The following is a 24,324-nucleotide window of genomic DNA, read 5'->3' as shown; positions in this document are numbered from 1 at the left end:
AACCGAAAAATTAAAGGTATTTCTAAGATACGCTGCACATAACAAAACACTATCCAGAAGTCACAAAACCTGGACAGATGCATCTAGATGGACACAAGTTAACATCACATTACTGCTTGTCAGAACAGGTCACACAGGGACCATAGCACATATGAACTACATGTCCCCTACTTATTAACATGTGAATGTGGAAGCTGGGAACCTTATACTGAGAGGTTGAAAGGCACATAAACAAGACAGAAAACTTTTCTAGATTTTGGACTAATTTTTTTCAAGCTAGAGTGTTTAAGAAAAGAGAGATGAAAATCACAGGAAAATATATGGGCAGACTATATGGAAAAGACAAAAAGAGAACTAAAATACAAAACAATAACAAAGGATGGATAGTGCAATGTTTAGCATGGAAGGGAGCCACATGGAAATATAAATATGGCAGTGAACAATCCTGGTAGAATTTATATAATTTAAGAGTAAAGTTAATAATTCACTGAAAACTTGAGATGCTAAGTCATCAAAAATCTCATAAACAAGAATGAAAACTTTGCTAGTGTTTAGAAGAATCCTCCTTTATGCTGGCAAAGTATTCCCTTCTCGCCTTTCTTACTTTCTTATGCACTCTAAACTGAAAAAGAATGCATCTGAAAGCTAGCATGGTTTTCAGTCTTGTTTATGTGCCCTTCGACAACTCAATGTCTCTGTTATCTGGTGGATTGTTACCTTTGTCCATATGAAAGTGTGAAGATAGACAGTATTGATATCTAGGAACACTGCAGTGTCAACTTAGAGAATCATTATTTGAGGAAGACTGTTGGACAGTTCTGCTGGCATGATTGTTCTTGTTCGAGAATCATAAAAGTAATATCAAAGTGATCAGGGCACGTATGGAGGCAGAGGCATATAGAGAACCATTTTTCCCTCGCTCAATGTGTGAATGGAACAAGACAGGAAATCTCTAAGACTTTTACATGTATCCTCCACCATGCACTGTACAGTAGTTTGCAGAGTCTACATACTGATGTAGATGTAGAATCAGCAGAGAACTGCTAATTGGAAAGAAGATAAGAGGTACATGGAAATGATGAATAATACAAAAATCAGGAAAAGTTATAACTTAACAAGATATAGTAGACTAGGAACTAATGTTATCTTAGCTTTGATGGCTTTCACTGGCCTTCATATTCTTGACAAGCTTCTGTACAAGTCGGAACTCTGGAGGAAGCTCATGCTCGCTGGCTGCTCGGAAGAGAGGCGGCTCATACTCCTCTTCAGAGGATGTTGCCACTGTGGAAACATCACTTGCTTCACGTGCTTCCTCTTCATTTCCCTGTTTTGTCCCTTCTGGAACTGCTGGTTCTGTGTCTGCACCTGCAGACCTGCACAGAGAACAGGGATGGAAATTACTAAGCTCACCTAATTCATTAAGTTGTTTCTGCAACATATCTGCAAGGAGAGTAATCTATACTGAGAGTTGTTAATGTTATCATGTAAGATGGTATTTGTGTTACGTGACCTTCAGCTTAAAGAACTTCTTGTATCTTTATTGTCACAAAAATATGGGAGGAAGTAATCACTAATTAAACAATTTGGGCAAAGTCATGATCTCCAGGAGCCATTGTTAAAAATTATTCAGTTTACACCAAATATGATGAGCAATAAACTAACTCAGTGAACATTGTGCTAATATTATTTAAAAAGGATTAAAAAGGATTATTTTATTTCACACTGGTACAAGTTGGATTTATTTGGAACCATATACGATCTCTTCTACAAAATAATGTTAATATGAATCCCAATCACCTATAAATCATCTTCTTACTTATAACAATTTCAATGGTTGCTTCAGAATGTGAGCATCTGGATCTCACCCTCCATGACCAACTTTTCTGTGCAGATGGGAGTTATCATTACAGCACATTCTTCACTCCCGTAATTATCTCAGCCTCAGCCTACAGTAACATACTGTTCCAACACCCTCCATCCAACACTTTCCATCCCCTCTGTTGTATCATCTCCTCCCCATTTTTGTCTCCCACCCTCTTTGTTTGCCACCCTCTCCCTATGCACCCGCCCATCTATCCCTGCTTCTCTCCTTTTTCACTTCTTGTTTCCCCAACTCCCTGCCCCACAACCTCTGGACGCTGCGCCTGTTGGCATTCTAGTCCATGCACACTACACCAGACGATGTCCCACTCTCCTCCCACCCATCACTACTATCCCTTCCCCCTCCCCACCTGCTCCAGATTTCTGCTTCCATCCCATGTGATAATCACATTCTCGCCCGAGCTACCGGAGTTAGTGGTGATGTGTGCGAGAGGTGTTCTTCCTTGTGTGTTTCTCTTTTATTGATTAAGGCTGCGGCCAAAAGCTTTGTGTAAGTGTCTTTTCATTGTCTCTGTCTGCAACTTAATATGTCTTCTTTATGGTAAGTGGTAATCTAACTTTTCCTACATTGTAGATATTCCTACTTGGAGTTTCCACTGTTTGAAATTGTAAAAACTGCTTTGCTACAACTGTAAAACCACTTTTAATACCACTTGCCAAAATTAACCAACTTATTGTTACCCTTTTGTTATCGTGGAATACCGCCTCCCAACCATACACATCCTGTAAGAAGTGAACCCCCCTCCTCTCCCCACAGTGCCCCTCACCCTCTCCCAGTGAGTGAAACCCTCATAGCATCCAGACCCTGCCTAGATGACATTTTCCCCAAGGCACAGCCCCCTAAACTCCCCAACAAGATTCCACAAAAACCAGAACAATGTTGTCAAAGTATCTGTCAAACATCCCAAGCCCACAGAAGTTTCAGTCCTTTCCAAAGGCCTCATCCTCAGCCTCACTCCCAAATTCAGTCATTCTGGACTTTTCAAAAATTTACTTTCCACCTCCAAGTCACTAGAAGGAAAACACTTTTTTGTCATCAATCCCTCCAAACAAAGCTGAGTGAAAGCCAACATTGAATCTTTCCTCTTTTGAGGTGCAGGTTGCCATGTCAACACCCAAATGCTGACCACAGGAACTAAGAGACACCGAGTCCTGCGGGGAGCCTAACAGGCATCCTCTTACATTGCACTCCATTCACTTGTATGCCTAGCTGGGTGGTCATCTCTATGTGACTGACATTGCATCAGGTCTAACTTTTCTGGTCAACACTGGTGCTGATGTGTCGATCATACCTTCTTCGATGGCTCCACAAACTTCTTCAGAGACAAAGTCACTTCTAGGAGCTGTCAACACATCGACATTACCTACATCAGGCTCAGTAAAGGTTACGGTGACCCCATTTCCTTCTCTACGTTTTCCGTGGACGTTCTACATTGCTGATATCCAGTGCCAAGTGTTTCAAACAGTGCTGCTAATGACAGTCGTACGCACGTTGCTACCATGTCCACCTCTCGGACAGCTAGCGCGTGTGTTGATAAACATTCCCCCTCTCTCACTCACTGGCCACATGACCCAGTGGCCATTGTGGCCCCATGTGCGACACAAACACTGCTTTCGCTCATGCCAGTTGTCCAGTGCAAGGTTAACAGCGGACAGTCGCCACCCGTTCCCCTTCGCTAGGCGCTGCGCGCGCACCCACCCCCTGCACACAAGCGCACGCCGTGCTCCCGTAAGAGACATGTGACTTTCATGCTACCTTTCCCCACTCGCGCTAAAGGCTATGCCTCGTCGTGCCCTACTCGTCCAAAGACTCGGTGCCAGGACATTAACCAATCTCATGAGCAGTTCTCAGTTTCTTCCATCACTGATGGAATGACACACAAGATAGTTACCACTGCCAGCCCTCCTATTAGGCATAAGGTCCGACACCTCAACCCTATCATGTTGCATGCAGCCCAGCAGCAGATTAATGAACTTTTGGCGGCAGGTGTTCTGCAACATTCAGACAGAAACTGGTCTTCACCAATCCACCTCGTCCCCAAACACGACGGATCTTTTCAAATGTGCAGTGATTACAGACACTTAAACGCTCGTACCGTCATGGACAATTACCCAGTGCCGAACATCAATGACTTCACTCATATGTTATCGGGCGCCACAATTTTCAGTGTTATTGACTGTAAACACGCCTACCACCAGATTCCCATGGCGCCAGAAGACATTCTTAAGACGGCTATTATCACACCAATCAGTTTATTCCAATACCACTTCATGCCATTCAGCCTAAATAACGCGGCGCAAACGTGGCAATGTTTCATTGACTCTATCTTGCGACAGTTCGAGTTTTGCTTTGCTTATCTGGATGACATTCTCATTTTCAGCAGCTCAGCGGAGGAACATGAAAATCATCTGTCTACGGTCCTCCAGACCTTGAACTCCAACAGTGTCGAGGTCAACAAAGACAAGTTTCAGTTGCGCCAGGTGTCAGTCTCTATCATTGGTTACACTATCTCTGCTGACGGAATACAGCCTCCCATATCTTGTGTGCAGGCTGTCACGTCTCTGAAGCACCCATCTACCTACAAAGAGCTATGCCATTTCCTCAGCATCATCAATTACTATCATTGCCATCTGCCTTCCGCTGCTGCTGTTCAGACACCCCTGATGGACATGCTATGAGGCAAACAAACTTCCGGTATCAAACCCATCTCTTGGACTGCTCTGATACTAGAGACCTTCAAGGCTCTGAAGTCTTCTTTAGCTCACACTGTGCCACTCGCCCACCCCGACCTCTCGGCCAAGTTATTCATCACTACAGACGTCAGCGACATCGCAGTGGGGGCAGTGTTGCAACAACAAAAGGGCGACACGGTTTCTCCCCTTCATTTCTTCTCCAAGAAACTATCTACAGCTCAGAGAAAATATTCTGCATTTGATAGAGAGCTCCTTGCTGTTTATGAGGCAATCAAAGGTTTCCGCCCCGACGTCGAGGGACATTCGTTTTTCGTCCTCACCGATCACAAACCACTGGCAGAAGCGTTCTGCAACTAACCTGAGGACCCACACCTTCGATGTTACCGCCACTTTGACCTGGTTTCTCAATTCACAATGGACGTCCATTACATCAAGGGTGCAGATAATCTCACTGAGGATTTCTTCTCGTGGATCAGTGCTGTTTCCCGCATCGTTGATCTTTCTGATCTGGCCTCCCTCCAAGCTTCTGACAAAGATTCTCAGGCTCTCCTATGAGACCCACAAACATCACTTGTTTTCATGAAGGCTAAATTTCCTGGCGTTTCTGACGAGGTGTGATGTGATTCTTCGACTGGCACCCTACGCCCTTTGGTTCCACCCGGGCTGCGCCAACAGATTTTCGACAGCCTGCATAAAATAGCCCACCTGGGCGTTCAAGCCACCACACGTCTCGTGTCAGAATGTTTTGTTTGGAACAATAGCAAATGGGACTGTCAAACCTGGGCATGCAGCTGCATTGCTTGCCAGCACAACAAGATCAGCCGCCACACCTACCCGCCTCTGGGCAAGTTCGACATTCCTGCAGGACGATTCCGTCACATACATATTGATCTAATGGGGCCTCTTCCTCCTTTGGAGGGCCATAGATATATCTTATCAACTATCAACTGTTTGTCTCGCTGGGTCAAGTTTGTCCCTTTCCCTAACATTACTGCCGAGATGGTAGCCAAGGCTTTCATTGGTTCATGGATCGCTTGTTTCGGGTGCCCGACCACTATCACCACTGATCAAGGTTGACAGTTCGAATCCTCCCTTTTCACCATCCTCTGCAATATCTGTGGTATTAAAAAATTACATACTACTGCCTATCACCCACAAACCAATGAGTTGGTGGAGAGATGGCACCGCACCCTCAAGATGGCCCTTCAATGCCACGATTGTCTCTGGTCAGAAGCTCTACCGTGGGTGCTACTTGGTCTATGCTCGACCTATAAACCTGACCTACAGGGGACTATATCCAAATTTGTTTTCGACGAGAATCCAGTCCTACCGGGGAAACTTATTCTTCCCCATGTTAGCGAGGATCTTCCCCCCTCGCCAGATTTCATTAGCTGGATGCGCACGCATTTTCAACAAATGTCTTTGCACCCGCCCATCAGTCACTCACCGCCCGAGACTTAAGTTCCCACTGCACTCTCCAACTGCTCCCACATCATGCTGCGTGATGTTGCAGTATGGCAGCCTCTTCAACCTCCTTATCTTGGCCCCTACAAGATACCGTGATTAAAGACTGCACACAGACAGTTTCTCTGCATTGCCTGAAATGGGCTTTCATTGACCCTGATGGTCTCACACCACCGCAATCAGACTCTGCAGATGGTCCATCCTTGATTGAGAATGAAGACGTGCTGGTCCATCCTTGATTGAGAATGAAGATGTGCTCCCATCAACCTCACAGCACACATCCTCCACCGAAGACTGTTCGCCACCGTTCGCTGGTTTCCCAAACTCGCTCTCTGTTTCACCCTGCGCAGCTTTCGCGCTCTCACCTCCAACGTCGGACACACACACACACCTACTATCAGTTTGTCCTGCAGCATGCCACTGCACTGAGTGAATGACGTTTCGATAGTGACATTTGACGACCGAGTGCTCATTCTTTTGACAGATACCGAGGTCCCAGCAACCGACAGTCCCTTACACGTCAACATTGCACACAACTTCACACTCCTGTGCGAGTGTGACTGAGCATCTCTACGTGCTTTCATTTCTACGGACGGCTCGATCCACTTAAGGCCCACACACGCCGTTGGCCTCCACCACGCCGTTGGCCGCCCCGCCCGCTTACTCCCAAGTCGGCTGCCATCTCATCCGGCCACGGTAGCTGATTGACTTCAAAGTGGACCTGCCTGTCGCCACTCCGCCTGCACAATCCACCTCATTCGAGATGGAAGTAGATGTGGTGTGCCTGCCTATGCATACAATTTCCACTGACGTCGATGCCCGCACACCCTCACCCTTGGACATCTGTAGTACTCAGTACTTTGGGGGGGGGGGGGGGGGGGCTGTGTGGTGTCAATAGTTCATATCGACCACGAAACTTAATATCTGTGAACTCTTAAGTGCTCTGTTGAGCCTCCATCTTAACTTTAGTTTAGTCAGTTCTTTGTTATACTTCATTCCGTATGGACGCACTATCAAGTGTAAATATATATGCGTGCACATCTGGCTAATGAAATCTGGCGAGGGGGGAAGATCCTCGCTAACATGGGGAAGAATAAGTTCCCCCGGTAGGACTGGATTCTCGCCAAAACCAAATTTGGATATAGTGGCGTTAAAGAACTTGTGTAGCGGCGGCCGAATGCTGTAATTTATGACTGCAATTATCTGTCATCTTATTCATGTCATTTCATTATATATGAGCTACGGCATATATGGGAATTATGTATCTCAACTACCGATCCCATTCCCATATACTAAAATGCAGTCCTTAGACATGGTGAAATTTCAAGGAAAGATATCATAAAATCAATGTGAAAAACCACTGTAAAGTTTAAACAAGATCTTTGTCAGTAAAACAGCAAATTGCACTCCCTAAACAATGCACTGCCATACGAAATGAAGTGAACATGTACTTGTTAAAAATCTCTTACAATACATGTCACTAAGTGTTATGCTATATTTATGCAAAATTTTTCTTCATTATTATTAAGCATAATTAGGCTAATTTGTTTTTGTATTGTGATGATTGTGTAATCTTAAACTTGTAACACTGATGCAGTCTATCCAGTCTTGACAGACAAACAATGCAGCTATGATAATAATAGAAGTAAAGCAGTGTGTTGCGTTTTTATAGAAGGTACACACAATGAACACTTCACTGATTGCACTTCGTTTACTGATTAGGCCACATTCCACATCTGTGGAAAGTTAATAAATGGAATTGCCATATCAGGAGTAACAAGCCACTTTATGCTACTACTGAATGGCACAGAGACACATGAAAAGTTAATATGTGGCTTGGATTCAGGAAGACTAGAGTTTATCGACTTTTTGTTTTTGCAGAAGAGGCAGTTACAGGAAGCGCTTACCTTGTTATGCTTGAGCAATTCCTAGAACCACATTTCAGCAAGAAGGCTTTGCTGGCATTGTTTTGTTCCAACAGCACAGAACATTCCTTCTTTCTATTACTGTAGAAGTGAGTACTGGTAACTAAATTGAAGATCTGCCAAATGACAGATATGTATGACAAGACTATTTTCAACGTATTTACCTGATCTGACTCCTTGGATTTCTTCGCTTGGGAATACATAAAGTTCAGAGAGTACAAACTGGAAGTAAAAGATTTATAGGATCTAAGAGCTCAAATCTGGGATGCAGTGCTGGCTGTATCACAAGATATGCTACAGATTGTATTCAGGTCTGCTTTTCAACAATGGAACTTTGCTTCAATAAGAATGGAATCCTTGTTGCAGTGTGCTGAAAATGTACAGGGTGGCGCACGAAATGTGTTACCAATTGTTTCTTTCACAATTTACGACGCACATTAGATATCCCGCTGGGATCTCTACAGCAGTACCAGCAGAGCTTGGAAAAACAAATGAGTTATGAAATGAGATGTAATTCACGATACTGCCACTAGGAGACTAGTAAGCAGCAATGGCTGACAATGGAAGATTGACGACACAGCAACGATCGGCAATTGTGTTACTTTTTCATGAAACGAAAAGCCTTGTTGTGACTCAGAGGCGTTTTTGACAACAGTTTAACACACGATGGGTCCCTTGCAAGAAGACCATCCACAGGTTTTACGATAAATTTGTATAGAAAGGAACAGTATTGGAAGCGAAGCGACCTCAGCCTAAGCCTGTTTGTTTGCCGGAGAATATTGAAGCGGTACGAGTTGCTGTACAGAGAAGTCCCAGGAAATTGTGTAGAAAGGCAGCAGTGCAACTGGGAATATCCAACACTCCATTCAATGCATTCTTAAAAGTGACCTCCGTATGTACCCATACAAGATGACCTGTGCACAGAAGCTCACTGAAGAACAAAAGCAGCAGAGACTACTGTTTGCTCAGTGGGACGAGGATAGGGAAGATACTCTCAATAACGTTTGGTTTTCAGACGAGGCACATTTTCATTTAGATGGTGTGGTTAACAAACAAAATGTACACTTTTGGGCCACTGAAAACCCACAAGTGCTTCATGAACGACAACATTATGCTCCGAGGATTACAGCGTGGGCAGCAATTTCCAGTCACGGACTTATTGGATCCTTTTTCTTTGAAGAAACTGTGAACAGCGAGTGTTATTTGAGTATGCTTCGCAATAGCTTCATTCCACAGCTTCTTGCTACTGCCTTGCCCTTCAACACGCAGTGGTTCATGCAAGATGGAGCATGGCCACATACTGCAAACACTGTGCTGGAGTTTTTACATGAGCATTTCGACAGGCAGATCATTTCACTCAGGTTTCCAAGTTGCTTCAATGACAGACAAAATTGGCCTCCCAATAGTCCAGACCTCAATCCATGTGACTTTTTTCTTTGGAGGTATATAAAGGAAAAAATTTTCCCGAAATGTCCACGTGTTTAATGGAGCTCAGAAGACTTATTCTTCAAGCTTGCACTGAAATTACAGAAGATATGTGCCATAGGGTAATCACTAACTTCAGTGTTAGTTTGAAGGAAGTTAGGAAACGAAATGGTGGACATATTGAACATGTGCTGAGTTAGAACAAATCTCCATGAACGGCTCTTCATTGTAGTATATGTTCCTTTCAGATTGTATTGACAATACAGTTTATATTCAAAAACAAAATGGTAACACATTTCGTGCGCCACCCTGTATATGTAGGTTTATAATAAACACACATGCAAGTTTCCATTATTTCTTAGAAATGTATGGAGACTTTATGACCACCCTGTATTCCCAAAATTTCCAGGTTAGTTGAGACTGAAGCTTTCCTTTTAGTTTTATATAATGATTACGCAATTATCTTTTTTTTAAAAAAAAAAAGAAAAAAGGCATGTTTCAATGTACAACTGGCATGAAACATGCTGAGAAAGTAACAAGAACTGTCACTTGAACAAATGTGTCTCCAAAGATTACAGATAAATGAATTCACATTCAATGTTGGAAATGTAATTACAGGCTTTGTATATGAGGAAGATGAGTGAATGAGTAGGTAAGAAGAAAAGTTACCCTCTTTGACACAAAACCTGGCTGCAGGCCAGCTGACGAAAAGACTAAATCTGAGTCATTCACATAGGTGGTCAATAAAACTGATCCTCCCCTCACCCCCATCTGAATTCTAAGTCCAGCCACCATCTGCACAATCTAGCAACATTGCAACATGTTGAAGTGTCTGGAAGAAGTGTTGCCTTCCATTCGACCTGTTATGGTATTGCACCTGCTCATGATCTAGTGGCAACTATCACACAATGTAGACGTGGAGTCACAAGTCCAAGTCCACTCGTTCCTTTTATTTTTTAACTGCATTTTGGCTCCCTGCTAAATGTATCAGCTTGATGGAACCTGCAAGATCATTTTCTCTAATTTCCAGCCTGCCAGTAACAGCAAAATGTTCTCTGAAAGATCTCACATCAGCTTCAAGATCAAAACAGTTTACGCTCAAGAGCTTTCTCACCCTACAGACCTCGGGTGAGTTTCTGCTCTCTCATTGGTAAGCATAAATTTGTTTCTTGTCATAGGTTGAATTTCCTTGCAAAATAACTTTGATAAATCAAGGAAACACTCTGCAGTTACACATCATGCATTGGTTATTATTAGTATATTTATTATATGTCATTTTCTTAATTGAAGTTCAAATATTTGTCTTGCATACATATATATTGTTGTTACAGATTGGATATAGCATACTTGAATCTTAAGAACATTGTTTAAGCATTATAAAATAGATTCATAAGTGGAAAAAGCTCTAACATTCACTCACTTTGGATTTAATAGAGGGGAGAAGGCAGGGATGTTGCTTGGAAAATTTGCATCATCTGTGTGGCGGGTGCTATTGGTCAAATCAAGTACCGCATACTCTGATTCAAAGCAATAAAAATTATAGGGATGACTATTACTGTGTTTTTGTTTGAACACAATCAGTTCACACATTGAGTGTTCCTGTGCAATATAATTACAGGTGATGAGTTATGATGCCTTTATATTAATTTCGTAAGAAGAAGTCAATGGCTGAGACCACACAAGACATCGCCTCAAGAAAAGGGCAGTGTGAACAGAAGGCATCTAGTGACACAAAAGTTTGTTATGTACTGTCCCCAGAGGTGCGTCCATCACAACTGAGACTTGTTGACAACAACTGAGACACCTTTTGGTTGCAATGTAAGATAAATCACTAACAAAACTGCATCAATTGTTAATGCTACATGATAATGCACTCTTCTAATTTAATAGACAAATCTATCCAGAAGGTTGTTTGGGAAGTCATCCCTCAGGCACTTTACTTCTGACTTTATGCCCCCAGGCACTTTACTTCTGACCTTATGCCCTCAAAGCCTGCTCTTTATCAAATAACCGTCAAGAAAATTTGTTTAATGACAAAAAAGCGCTCTGTACCTGGCTTTATGACATCTCTAACCATGGACAAATAAATTTCTACAGATATTGGGCATTGTCAGACAGCTTTAGTCAATGTTAGAGAATATATTGTTAATGACTGATTTATCTATTTTGTTTATGGGTGTGTTCAATAAACTAATTAAAAATTACTATTAAAATATCCACTGCACTAATATTAATTACACATTACCATGGTAACCTTACAATAAAAGTTTTTTTAATAAATCATAAAGAATCTGTAACACTCTGGTGGTTATATGTAAATATTATAGAAGTAGGCAACATGTCTTCACAATTATGTACTTTGAAAATATTTTTCTTAGGAGAGCAGTCACTGTTACTATCTTCAAAACAGAAGAGCACAGTACCGATTGCAGAATGTAAACATCATGCACAATGTGGTAGTGCATTACATATGTTAGTTCATAGAGCACGTGTGGTATCTGATCCTGAAAGCCTGTTGAGTGCAATACAACATCTGAAGACAGTGTTCCAACAAAATGGTTATTCTGAGAGGCAGATACGTAATGCATTCAGGCCCAAGTGAGTTCAATCTGTGGAGAAGAATGAAGATATTAAGACACCAACCACTTTGGCCTTTTTGCCATATTTTGGTGCCATGTCATCAAGAATCAGAAGAGTCCTCGAAAGATATGGCATTAAGTGTGTTTTTTGACCATCTGCAAAACTGAGAAACCTGTTGGGTTTGGTTAAGGATGATCTTACCCTGAGGAAATGCAGTGTATACAAGATTCCTTCTCAGTGTGGGACAGCACATATAGGCCAGAGATGTCGCACAGTACAAGAACACTGTGATGAACATCAGCGTCAGACATGCCTCCATCAACCAGAAAAATCAGCAATTTGCGGAATACTGTCTGAATACAGGACATCACATGATTTATGAGAAGACGGAAGTTTTATCCCCGGCATCATCTTTCTGGCACTGCATCATTAAGGAAGCAATGCAGATCCATACAGCCGATAATCTCACCAACAGGGAAGCGGGATTTTAACTAAGCATAGCCTGGAACCCTGCACTGGCTGCTATTAAATCATGATGCAAAAATCAAGATTTTTCAATAACAGACCCATCATAACATTGGTCTAGAATGGTTTTTTAGTGAGTAATGTCTGGCCACACTATTAAACAGAGCATACAGTGCACGCGTAGGAGAACTGCTCTGCGTTTTTCAGCAGAGGGCATTTGAGTATGGCACCATCTATCTGCAAATCATTGGACAAGGGTGATTTCTGCAGCTGCGCATTCTTTGCGCGTGTGTTCTAGAAATAGGGTGTCGACATGCAGATACTGTCAGTCGTACCTAGCCACTAGCATGGTTGAACCATCTGAAGATGTCGAACAGTTGCTCCGAGGAAATATTGTGGAATTTGCACAATGTGATTCAGCGGCAAAACTGGGAAGACTATATACAAAATATCTGCTGGGAAAGCTTGAAGAGTCATATCCACAGAGAGACTTCATAAGCTATGAATGCTAAGAATTGTTACACAGTGTGGGAACAGCATCGACAGCCCTGCAGCCCACACACAACACAGCCCTATTATATGTCAGTTAACTGCAACAAAATGCCCTATGCTTGTATTCTGAAGGCGACTTAATTTCTTTCACCTCATTGTGGTGGCAATAAACAAGTGTTACCATTTATCACTCCATTGTTCAGGCCCACTCCCTTTCCCCACAACCCACACTCACTGTGGATGTCTCACAAATTATGAGACTGGATGCAAATTGATGCTTACTTTACCAGTTTCTTGCTATCAATTTTCTTACGGGGTGTTCTGTTATTGCTCTAAAGATAATATTCAATATAAATATAAATATTCTCTGTGCTGACATCTGATATTTGCATTCTTCCAGCTCCACCATTTAAAAATAGTAAATATAAATGACAAACAACCATATTGAACTAATAAGTAACAATACAGTAATAATTAGAGAAGTATGGCAAATTCTAGTCATATGACAACTATGAAAAGTTTCTACGGTTCCTTTACTTAATTTTGAAATGTTTATTTTCTATTAAAGTTGAAGAGGAGAAAAAACATTTGACTTTAAATATACCTTTCCAGCAAGATTTTAATCTATGGCTACAGTTACAATAGCACACAGTTAGTGAAGTTTTGATAACATGAGCATTCTCCGATTGCTATAGTAGTGAGGGAGGCGAAAAGAGGCAGACTTCTCTTAAAGTAAAAGATAACATGAATTGTAATTTACTTGTAAAATAGCTTTCTTGTAGTCAAAACATTAAATTTTCTATATCTACTGCACTTAGTAGGATAATTCAGCTCGAGTCCTGGAAGTCCAGCGACTATCAGGTTGCCAGTCATTTTCCAGATGGTGCTTTACACATATATTTCTTTTTGAGCAGTATAAGTAATCCAAAAAATGTCTTGTTATTTGTGTAATTGGACTTTAATGGCATCCTTTCCTTAGTCCTCATTGTGTGATTGTGACAATCTGTGTCAAATACATGTGAATCAGTGTGTAACAACTTTTTATTCAAATCATTAACAGTCAGCATATTTTCTAACAGTGGAAGTAGGAATGCAGCAAGCTGATTATTTAACTAACTGTGACATATAGAATCTATATACCGACTATTATTCAGATTGAATAGCACACAGTAACATTTGGCATGCAATTACCTGCAGAATTAAGTCATTACAACAATGAACTTTGTTGTGATTTTTGTATCATCAGCAGAGCATGAACTGAATTCTGTTTTTATTACATCATCTTATTCAAATTCATGTCAAATACAATGTCATTTTCACATTAATATTGAGGTGTATTAACAAACAGTGGTACATCATTTAACTGCAATGTTAATGTGCAATGTGTCATATAATATGTAAAAAGATTATAAATGAAATTGTGTGCCTAAAGAATCATTACATGTACAAAAATGGTAATGTAACAGGTGAAATAAAGTGTGAAGCAAGCTGGTCTGAGTAGTACTATTTCCAGTAATTATTAACCTCATCAAAAATTGCAGCTATGATCTATAAGTTTACATCTGTCTAGATCTGTGGTTCTCAAATATTTTGGTGCTGGAACCCTTTTGAAATACTAAATATTTCATGGAGCCCTAAAATAAGCAATGCATGGTTTATGTTCATTCTTAAATTAGAAACATTTAATGAAAATCATAAAACAATAGGTACATTATACACTACTGACTTCCACAACAGTATACAAAACAACACACAATAATGCAATATAACACTGTATTGATTCCACTGAAAAATTAATAATTGTTTTTCTGTTTTATGGGAAGTATGACGTTTTCTTTTTATTTTTGACCAACCATTTAATGTCAGGGTTGATAAAAGAGAGCTGATGATGAATGTCAGGTTCAGCATCCAGTCTACTGGTGTACTGTGTCATTGTAGCTGCTTATTCTGAGAAACCCATTTCACACAAGTTATTTTGTTGGGAATAGGAGAACAGTCTGAGCCTGTGTGTCAAGTTGTGGACAGTCATCATGAACCTTGCACCAAAAATCATCAAGGGACATTTTTTCAAACAATGACTCCATGCTAAAATCTGATGCCGTTTCTAAAATGGGTTTACAGTTTTTATTTGACATATTTTCTGGCTCCTGCAATTTTGCTTCAAAAGGATTCTGAATCCATGAACTTTTATTTTTGACCAACCATTTAATGTCAGTTTTCTGCACTTCAGAAAAATATGTCTCAAATGATATCACGGAGACAGTGGAGCAGTTCTTCAAATATTTCATTTGGAAATTCAGCTGTCACACCAACAAACACATCAGTGTTAAAAAAGCTTTCTAGTTCTCTCTTGTTACCACAAACACTCCAAATACCTAATATTTTAAGGCTTTATTTTGTCATTAGTGCTAAAAACTGTTGTCAGTTTTCCTTGTAAAGATGGATTTAATTCATTAATCTTTCCAAATACATCAGCCAAAAAATCTTGTCTAAGCAACTAAATCACATCACTCAAAACTTCTTTTAATTTAAAAGAAATGTCAGTCATAAAAGCTTATAATTTAGCTCTTAGTTTGAATAATCTTGTTAAGGTCTCACCTTCTAACCTCAGTGTGGAGCAGTAGTGTTTCTTTATTTGCTCCCATAATCTTCACAACCAGCAATGAAAAGAGTGTGATTTAATGTAATGAATGTAATTGATTTACTGGTTCATTAAAAACCAATTTTATATTTGGTGACATTTCTTTATCACAAGTGCTTGTCTATGTCAGATACAATGGCTGGAACTACAATTTGGTGCTTACTTCTTATGATACCACTCCTACTGTTTTACCAGTCACTGCCTTGGTCCCATCTGTCTGTATAAATACTGATACAATCATTCCAATTGTAGTGTTACATGCAGTTTAGGCAAATGAAACTTCCCACCTCTGTTTGTGAGCAGGAAAGATGATTGTGACAAAACAGTAAAGTAGTATTAGCTATGGAACAAGTCGCGAAACATATACTGTGCGTGGTCATTTTGTTTCACACTTGTGCAGAGCTGAATGGTGAGGTGTGCAGTTCAAGTAATTGATAAGGCGCAACAGCGAGTAAACATTTTCACCTGCTGTGAGCAGGGATTTTTATGTTTTGATGTTGCAGTGTCTTGACTATCAGGGAGCAGACACTCTCTCCAAGAATGAAAACAATAATGAACAAAGGAAGCTCTAAAAATGAAATGTCACTTACTTCTTGTCGTGCCTTCAAGGTGGGTGCTGTATTTATATTGTATCTGCTCCAAGTTATGAAGTTATAATGATCTGTACAACCACTGAAACAAATAAAAGACAGTCAGTGATGGAATGTTGATGTCATTTCATAATTAGAATAGATATTGTTTTTCCTCCCATCAATAACAGCTGCAAAGGAGAAGAGTTGACATCTGTCCAGGACTACACATGGTTCTACAGAGATGCTGCTTTATAAGGCCTCCTTATAAAGAAGATAATTAACAGTGACCAAGTTACATTAAAGTAAATTAACACATGATTCAATGGGTGATGAATCAAATGTGAGGATGTTTACTCAGCTTCAAACACACAAGAAGAGAGTCAAAAACACTTCATTTTGGTGACTGTGACAGGATATGGAGCATTGGTGAGGAGGAAGAAGATAAATAAGGTGTGAAGCATACAATTTTAAGTTTTTCTAGATCAGTAAGTGATAGACTACAGTGTTGCCATAAGCCACAGAAAATAAACAGAAGAACATATAAGTGGACATATACAGCCATAACGCCAAAAAGCTATTTACAAAATACCATGAAGAAAGTGAACTGACGCAGTGGTTAGACACTGGACTCGCATTCGGGAGGACGACGGTTCAATCCCGCGTCCGGCCATCCTGATTTAGGTTTTCCGTGATTTCCCTAAATCACTCCAGGCAAATGCCGGGATGGTTCCTCTGAAAGGGCACGGCCGACTTCCTTCCCCATCCTTCCCTAATCCGATGAGACCGATGACCACGCTGTCTGGTCTCCTTCCCCAAAACCAACCAACCAACCAACCAAAGTGAACTGATATATTCTGGACGAGTAATGAAATTTGAAAACAATCCACAGTTCTACAGTTGTGGACCAACAATACACATATAAAAGCATTGTCCCTCCAACTACAATGTAAACAATTTTCGATGAGTTCAGAGAAGAAGATTTTTTGGGGGGTTCAGAGAAGAAGATTTCAAATCCTGCCATTGGTGGTTACACAGTAGTAGCTGAGCAATACTGCGTGCATGTCACAATATGCCACATTGCAGTCTTCAAATCATTTATTTTGAAACGTTATCTGTGTTGTACAACAAATTGTGGTACATCACATCATACACGCTATTGCATTGGCTATGTATCCCAAGGTGTAGTTCAACAGAAATGGCGAGCTGTTAAGTTCAAGTTTGTTAAACATTTTGTGGAGATTGTATGACATTGTTTTTCTTTTTTTGTTATTGTGTTAGTGTAAACTGTGTGAGGTGATAATTTACCTAGCTAAGTAGAAGGCGAACAAAAGGAATTATATGACAGTACTCACAAGGAGCATGGCCGCAGAGTTTCCTAACAGGCTATAAGCCTTGATGCAGAAAATTAAGGATGTAAGCACTAAGATAGAGAGAATTAACTGATACTAGATACAGCAAAACGAGGATACTGGGATGTAGTCGAATTAAGTCGGGTGATGCTGAGGGAATTAGATTAGGAAATGAGACACTTAAAGTAGTAAAGGAGTTTTGCTATTTAAGAGCAATATAACTGATGATGGTTGAAGTAGAGAGGATATAAAATGTAGACTGACAATGGCAAGGAAAGCGTTTATGAAGAAGAAAAATTTGTTAACATTGAGTATAGATTTAAATGTCACGAAGTCGTTTATGAAAGTATTTGTATGGAGTGCAGCCATGTATGGAAGTGAAACGTGGACGATAAATAGTTTGCTACAGAAGACTGCTGAAGATTAGATGGGTAGATCACATAACTAATGAGGAGGTATTGAATAGAATCGATTGGGGAGAAGAGGAGCTTGTGGCACAACTTGACTAGAAGAAGGGATCAGTTGGTAGGACATGTTCTGAGACATCGAGGGATCACCAATTTAGTATTGTAGGGCAGCGTGGAGAGTAAAAATCAAAGAGGGAGACCAAGAGATGAATACACTAAGCAGACTCAGAAGGATGTAGGCTGCAGTAGGTACTGGGAGATGAAGAAGCTTGCACATGATAGAGTAGCATGGAGAGCTGCATCAAACCAGTCTCAGGACTGAAGACCACAACAACAACAGATACACGGAATTAACTGATACAGTACAAACCAAGTTAACAAATTTAAAAAACACTTTGACAAGTTACCTAAGGAGTTGAAGGATGAAACAGATAACCAATGTGATTTAGTTCAAAATGAAGTCAAAGAGCAGTTTCAAGAATTAGAATGCAAGGTTAACATTGTAGGTCAGTTCCTGTTAAAGAATTCAAGCAGGTTAAGGATCAAATCTCAGATATAAATTAATGTATTATGGCACTGGAAAAATGCAAAGAATTCAGAGATATAATCAGAACAACTGAGGCTTTATCTAATCTGGAGGAATGGTTACAAGAATTTGTAAATCATACAGCACAACAGAAAGTAGAATTAACTAACTTAGCAGTCATTCCAAAGAAGACTTTGCAGAACAACGGAAGGATTACAGGAATGCAGGAGGCTTTAGAGTGTGCTAAGCAGGAAATTATGAGGAAGACAGCTATAAATAGTAGGAGGTTATCAGATAATTTACTAGAGGAGTTACTACTAAGAAATACATGAACTTATCAGAACAATTCCCAAAATTCAAACCAGATGGAGAAGTTCACCTGATGTATTTTTTGAGAGTATTTTTTCTAGATTTGCCATAAAATTTGTAAGATGGTAAAAAGATCAATTTTGCCTTTAGTTACTTAGTGGGAGGTGCAGCAGAATGAGGAACCACTCTTTCTGAAGAGTTTGCAGCTTGGGAGAACTAAAAAGAAAAATTTAATAGAAAGTACGGGTCTGCTAGCACACAGCAAATATTGACAGTAGAGCTATAAGATCCAAAATACTTTAATAGCTCTTGGGGAAGTTATAAGAAGTGCATAGAATGGCACTTGACCCATTCTAAGTATTTAGATAATCCAACAGAAGAATCACACTTAGTCAAAATAGTGGTAAAAAGATTACAATATTATGTACAAAAGGAGATTTGGTATACAGGGTTGTCCTATATTAGTGATTTATTAACCTATGTTGAGGGATTAGATACTTTGAACAAAGAAATAAATAATCATATGCAAGACAATAAAGGAGGAAATAATAACACAGGCAATGGATGATTACCAAACAAATTTGTTGGATAACAGAATACAAATCTTTGCTGAATATGTACACAAAATGAAACTAGAAATGCATCTGAGAGTTTACAACATAGCAACATTCTTTCACAACTACTCCTGCCTAAGGTGGTAGCTAATAGGAAAGACAACATAGCACCAGATAAATTGAACAGCAACAGAGAACACAGTAATTACAACTAACTATCCATTAATAATTAGAGAAAGCAGGCAGCATTCTGGAACAGGGCCCAAGATCCAGGACGAGATATTAGGCTCATACATAGAAAAGGTAGTTTCTCTTACCCATAAAATACACACATTTTAATGGTTACTAGAAGAGGAAGAAGGAGATTGAGAGGATATTCAATCAACATCTGTAGTAACAGGAAAAATTTATAGAAATCCTGTAGACATTTATATTAATTCTGGTAGTGAAGTCTCATTAATTTCACAAGAATTAGTACATACTACAAAAAATAAATTTATGCATCTGTTACAAGAGTATATGTAGTAGATATTACAGGAATCAAAGGTAAAACTGTTAAGCGTGAAACAAGAATACCTATAACCATAGGAGAACAAGAATTTATGAAAGTTCTGTTAATAGCATCAAATATTAATTTACCAGTGTTTCCTGTGTTTCTTGGAATGGATTGATTGCTAAAGTAAAAAGTAGTTATAAATTTTGATACCAAAGAACTGTTTTGTAATTTATGGAATTAGTTGCAAAACACTATTTAAGACAGATGCAGAGGTAAATCCCACTCTTGTTTTAAGTAGTAAATAGTTTAGTTGGCAAATTCTCATTTAGCGTTTGAAGAATTAACTTCAAATGAGATGTTAACTAGTGAAAGAGTAATATACACGGTGTCCCATTTATCTTGACCACCCTAAATAACTGTTTGTCCAAATGTAAATTACAAAATGTTTCAGGAAAATGTTCTTTAGCCATCAGGAGGAGATCAATCAGCATGATTACCGTCATTGCAGCTTTGTTTTTTACAAAGATATGAACAGCGGTATGACTTTTTTAAATGGCACCCTGTATTTTTAATTCAGTAATTCATTTCCTTTCCTAAAGACCTATTCAAAAATGTATCACAGTGTACCATTCACTGAAACACAACATTATTAATTACATAACACAACATTGACATTGACGCTCCCTGTGCTTAGTGCAGGTACTCGGGATAATGGAACACATCCACGTGCTGATGTTGACAGAGGACAAATGTAAACATAAGTATAATGCACACACATTATTCCATCAACCATCGTCAGTTGAAGAGTTGTGTGAGTAGAGTGTACACCAACGAGGAGAAGGTAGAAATGCTACTCATCTATGGGGAATGTAAGTTAGCAGAACAGTAATTGCAATACTGTTTTCTTATGTACGAGTACATTTAGTACAGTAGTTTAGTCCTTTTAAATACTGTTGTGTAGAGTAGGAATACAGTAAAAGCTGTCCTTCCTACAAATTGCATCGACGTAACTATTCTTTTATTGTTGTTGTTGTTGTTGTTGAAGGTAGGCGAAATGCTATGCAGGCACTAGAACTGTACATAGAGCGATATCCTGACAAGGACCCATTTCCTGATCAATGTTTTCTCATCTTGTTGCAACACTTCAGGAAACGGGAAGTTTCATGCTATGACAATGCAACTGTCGTAGCACTCGTACAGTCAAAGCTGCCGAAGTTATGTTGCTAAGAATCCACATGTGAGCACATGGCAGCTTGGACACGAGATTGGCATTCCTAAAACCAGTGTACATCATATTCTTACACATCACCAGTTCCATCCTTACCATGTACACCCATGTCAAGAATTGCATGGGAATGCTTTTCAGAATCGTGTAAAGCTCTGTCCGTGGGCACAGCAGCAAATCCTCGCCAACCCGAACTTCTTCTCCAATGTTCTATTTACCGATGAATGCTCCTTCTCAAACAAAGAACACGTAAGTACAAGGAACATACATTATTGGTCCAGTGACAACCCATGATGGCTTAAGCAGGTGGAACATCAGCATCAATGAAGAGTTAATGTATGGTGTGGGATGCTTGGTACTACAATTACTGGCCCTTATTTCATCAATAGTAGTCTAAATGGCACAGTGTATGCCAACTTCCTCAGACAAATTATTCCTCCTCTTCTGGAGGAAGGGCCACTAAGAACCAGAATGCTTCTATGGTATCAACACGATGGATGTCCAGCACATAATGCCTTGCGTGCACGTCGTGTTCTGAACCGAAGATGTCCTGCCAGATGGATTGGTTGCAGAGTTAGTTACTTGGCCTGCTAGGTCTCCTGATTTAAATCCTCTGGAATTTTTTCTTTGGGGATGCATTAAAGACATCTATCGCAATATTCCAACAACTCTAGAGGACATGCAGGAACGTATTGTGCTTGCTTATAATTATCTTCAGCAGGCAACACTGGAAGCAGCAAATAATTCTTTCATTCAATGAGTGCACCAGTGTATCGGTGTCCAGGATCACCACTTTGAGCACCTTTGCATGTTCTACTCTTGGGCAATGGTACAGGAGAGTTGAAGACAAATTTTGTGTTATGTTTTTACTTGGTTTTCATTTGTTTTCTGACAACCCAGCAAGTGGATGAGTTTTTGATCCCAGGCTCAAAGTCAATGTTATGTCATGTAATTAATAACGTTGCGTTCCAGTGAATGGTACACTGTGGTGCATTTTTGAATAGGTCTCTAGAAGAGGAAATGAATTACTGAATAAAAAATACAGGGTGCCATTTAAAAAATTCATACTGCCATTCATATCTTTGTAAAAAACAAAGCTACAATGACAGCAATCATGCTGATTGATTTCCTCCTGATGGCTAAAGAACATTTTCTTGAAACATTTTGTAATTTGCATCTGGATAAACAGTTATTTAGGGAGGTCAAGATAAATGGGACACACTGTATAATAACATGTGTGAATCACCCTTATTAACTGCGGAGCAACTACAAGAGATATAATATTCTGTCTAAATATAAAGAAACAATCTCTGACAAGCCAGGAATCATTGGAAATTACATATGTTAATTTAAGATAAAGGATCCAAACCCTTTCTTTTGTAAAACATACCTAATGCCTATAAGTTTAAGAACAGCAGTCCAGAAAGAAATTTTTTAAAAATGGTAGATAATCAAGTTATTGAGCAAAACCTGAGTGTATATAATAATCCATTACTTGCTGTGAAAAAAGCTACAGGAGGGATATGCTTGGTGTTGGATGCTTGTACATTAACTAAATATATTGAAACAGAAAGGGACAAACCCATTTGTATTGGAGACTTATTAGCCAGATTCGAGCAGGCCAAATACTTCAGCTCAATGCATCTGACAAGTGATTACTGGCAAGTCAAGTTATAGAAAAACTCCAAAAAATATACTGCATTTCTATCTAATGATAAATCTTACCAATTTTGAGTGTTGCTTTTTTGGGTTAAACATTTCTGTGCCAGTTTTTATATGAGTGCTCGATGAACTGTTACAAGAACTGATTATCTATGTAAATGACATACTTGTAGTATCAAAAACTTGAGAAGAACATTGTAATTTATTAACAAACATTTTAAAAATATTTTATAAAAAGGGAATAACAATCAAGCTGTCGAAATAACAGTCTGTGAGGGAGGCATTAAAATTTCTTGGGTATTTTGTTGAGATGAATGGTATAAAACCAGACCCAGAGAGAATAAGAGCTATGAAGGAATGTCCAGAACTTCGGAATGTAAAGCAGTTGCAGTCATTTTTAGGATTAGTGAGATTCTATCATCAGTATGTTCAAGGCCAATCTTTAAACGATCCACAGTACTAAATCTTTTAAATAAATGGTCTGTGTGGTCATGGGATGAAGGCACAGCTGAAGCATTTTCAAATATTAAACAGGCGCAAGTAGATGCACTCATTTTAAAGCATTCTGTAATGAATGAGATGTTTACCGTATTTACTCGAATCGAAGCCGCACTCGAATCTAAGCCGCACCTGAAAAATGAGACTCGAAATAAAGGAAAAAAAAAATTTCCCGAATCTAAGCAGCACCTGAAATTTGAGACTCGAAATTCAAGGGGAGAGAAAAGTTTAAGGCCGCACATCCAAATCGAAACAAAGTTGGTCCATTGTAATATGAGACACAATTTAGGTCGAATGATAGACGATACAGCTACAGTAGTTTGGTTCGAGTCGTAAGCTTAGCAGTTAAGCTTTACCAGGTAGCCATTGCTATGCGTCAGGCGCTTCGTCCGTATTTATACGGGTACCCTTCCTTTTTCACGTGCTTCGTCTGGTTTGAATCGATAGCTTATTTTGCTTTGGTCTGATAAGTGCCGTTTTCTTTGTTATAGGTGTTTACGTCACTCTAAGCTGAAAATGCATTACTGTACTGTGTAATGCATTGTTTGTCGCATTTTGATAGTGCGTGTTTACGGCCTGTCGCCGCTCGCGGCATGACTTGCTTTTGTGCGCGCTACTGCCGCTTAAAAAAAAAAAGAGGAATCGTCTCATTAGCGAAACAATGGCAAGAGACTGCTATTTGTTGTTACTTACACTGCTGCTTTCTTTGATAATGATCAACAAGAACTAAATGCGTATGATAGAACATGCGTATGATAGAACATGTTCTGAACGAGAGTTTTGCGAAAATTTTCCTCCGTTTGAAAATCTTTGCGGCCGCTTCTTTAGTACATCAAATTCTACACAAAAATTAGTCATCTTACATTTAAAATCTAGTCAGTTGCCGTGCTTCATTTCTGACTGTATCACTATTAGGCATAAGAATAATACGAATATAAACATGACACGATACGTATATTCTTCCGCGTTTGCTGTTGTCTCACTCTGGTTTCGTAGTTTATTACGCAGACAGGATTTAAATGAGATAGCAGCAAACACGAAAGAATACATGGCAAAATGTTTATATTCGTATTATTCTTATGGTGAAGAGAATACTGCATGTGATTCACATTTCATCAGGTTCCTATTAGCAACCATCTCTTCTCACAGGTAGGAAAAA

At 39.6% G+C, this 24,324-nt stretch overlaps 1 long non-coding RNA gene across 1 annotated transcript; it reads right to left on the bottom strand.

The window, feature by feature from the left end:
- Nucleotides 1–1,177: 1,177 nt before the first annotated feature.
- On the bottom strand, nt 1,178–23,746 carry LOC126262419 (uncharacterized). The gene is made up of 3 exons (XR_007546730.1): nt 23,255–23,746; nt 16,158–16,239; nt 1,178–1,373 (listed from the first exon to the last, which is right to left on the bottom strand). It is a non-coding gene; the product is annotated as an uncharacterized LOC126262419 (long non-coding RNA).
- Between the last annotated feature and the right edge of the window lie 578 nt (nt 23,747–24,324).

This window comes from Schistocerca nitens, chromosome 6 (assembly GCF_023898315.1).
Source record: "Schistocerca nitens isolate TAMUIC-IGC-003100 chromosome 6, iqSchNite1.1, whole genome shotgun sequence".
Classification (NCBI taxonomy): Eukaryota; Metazoa; Arthropoda; class Insecta; order Orthoptera; family Acrididae; genus Schistocerca; species Schistocerca nitens.
This window is presented reverse-complemented; position numbering and strand designations above follow the sequence as displayed.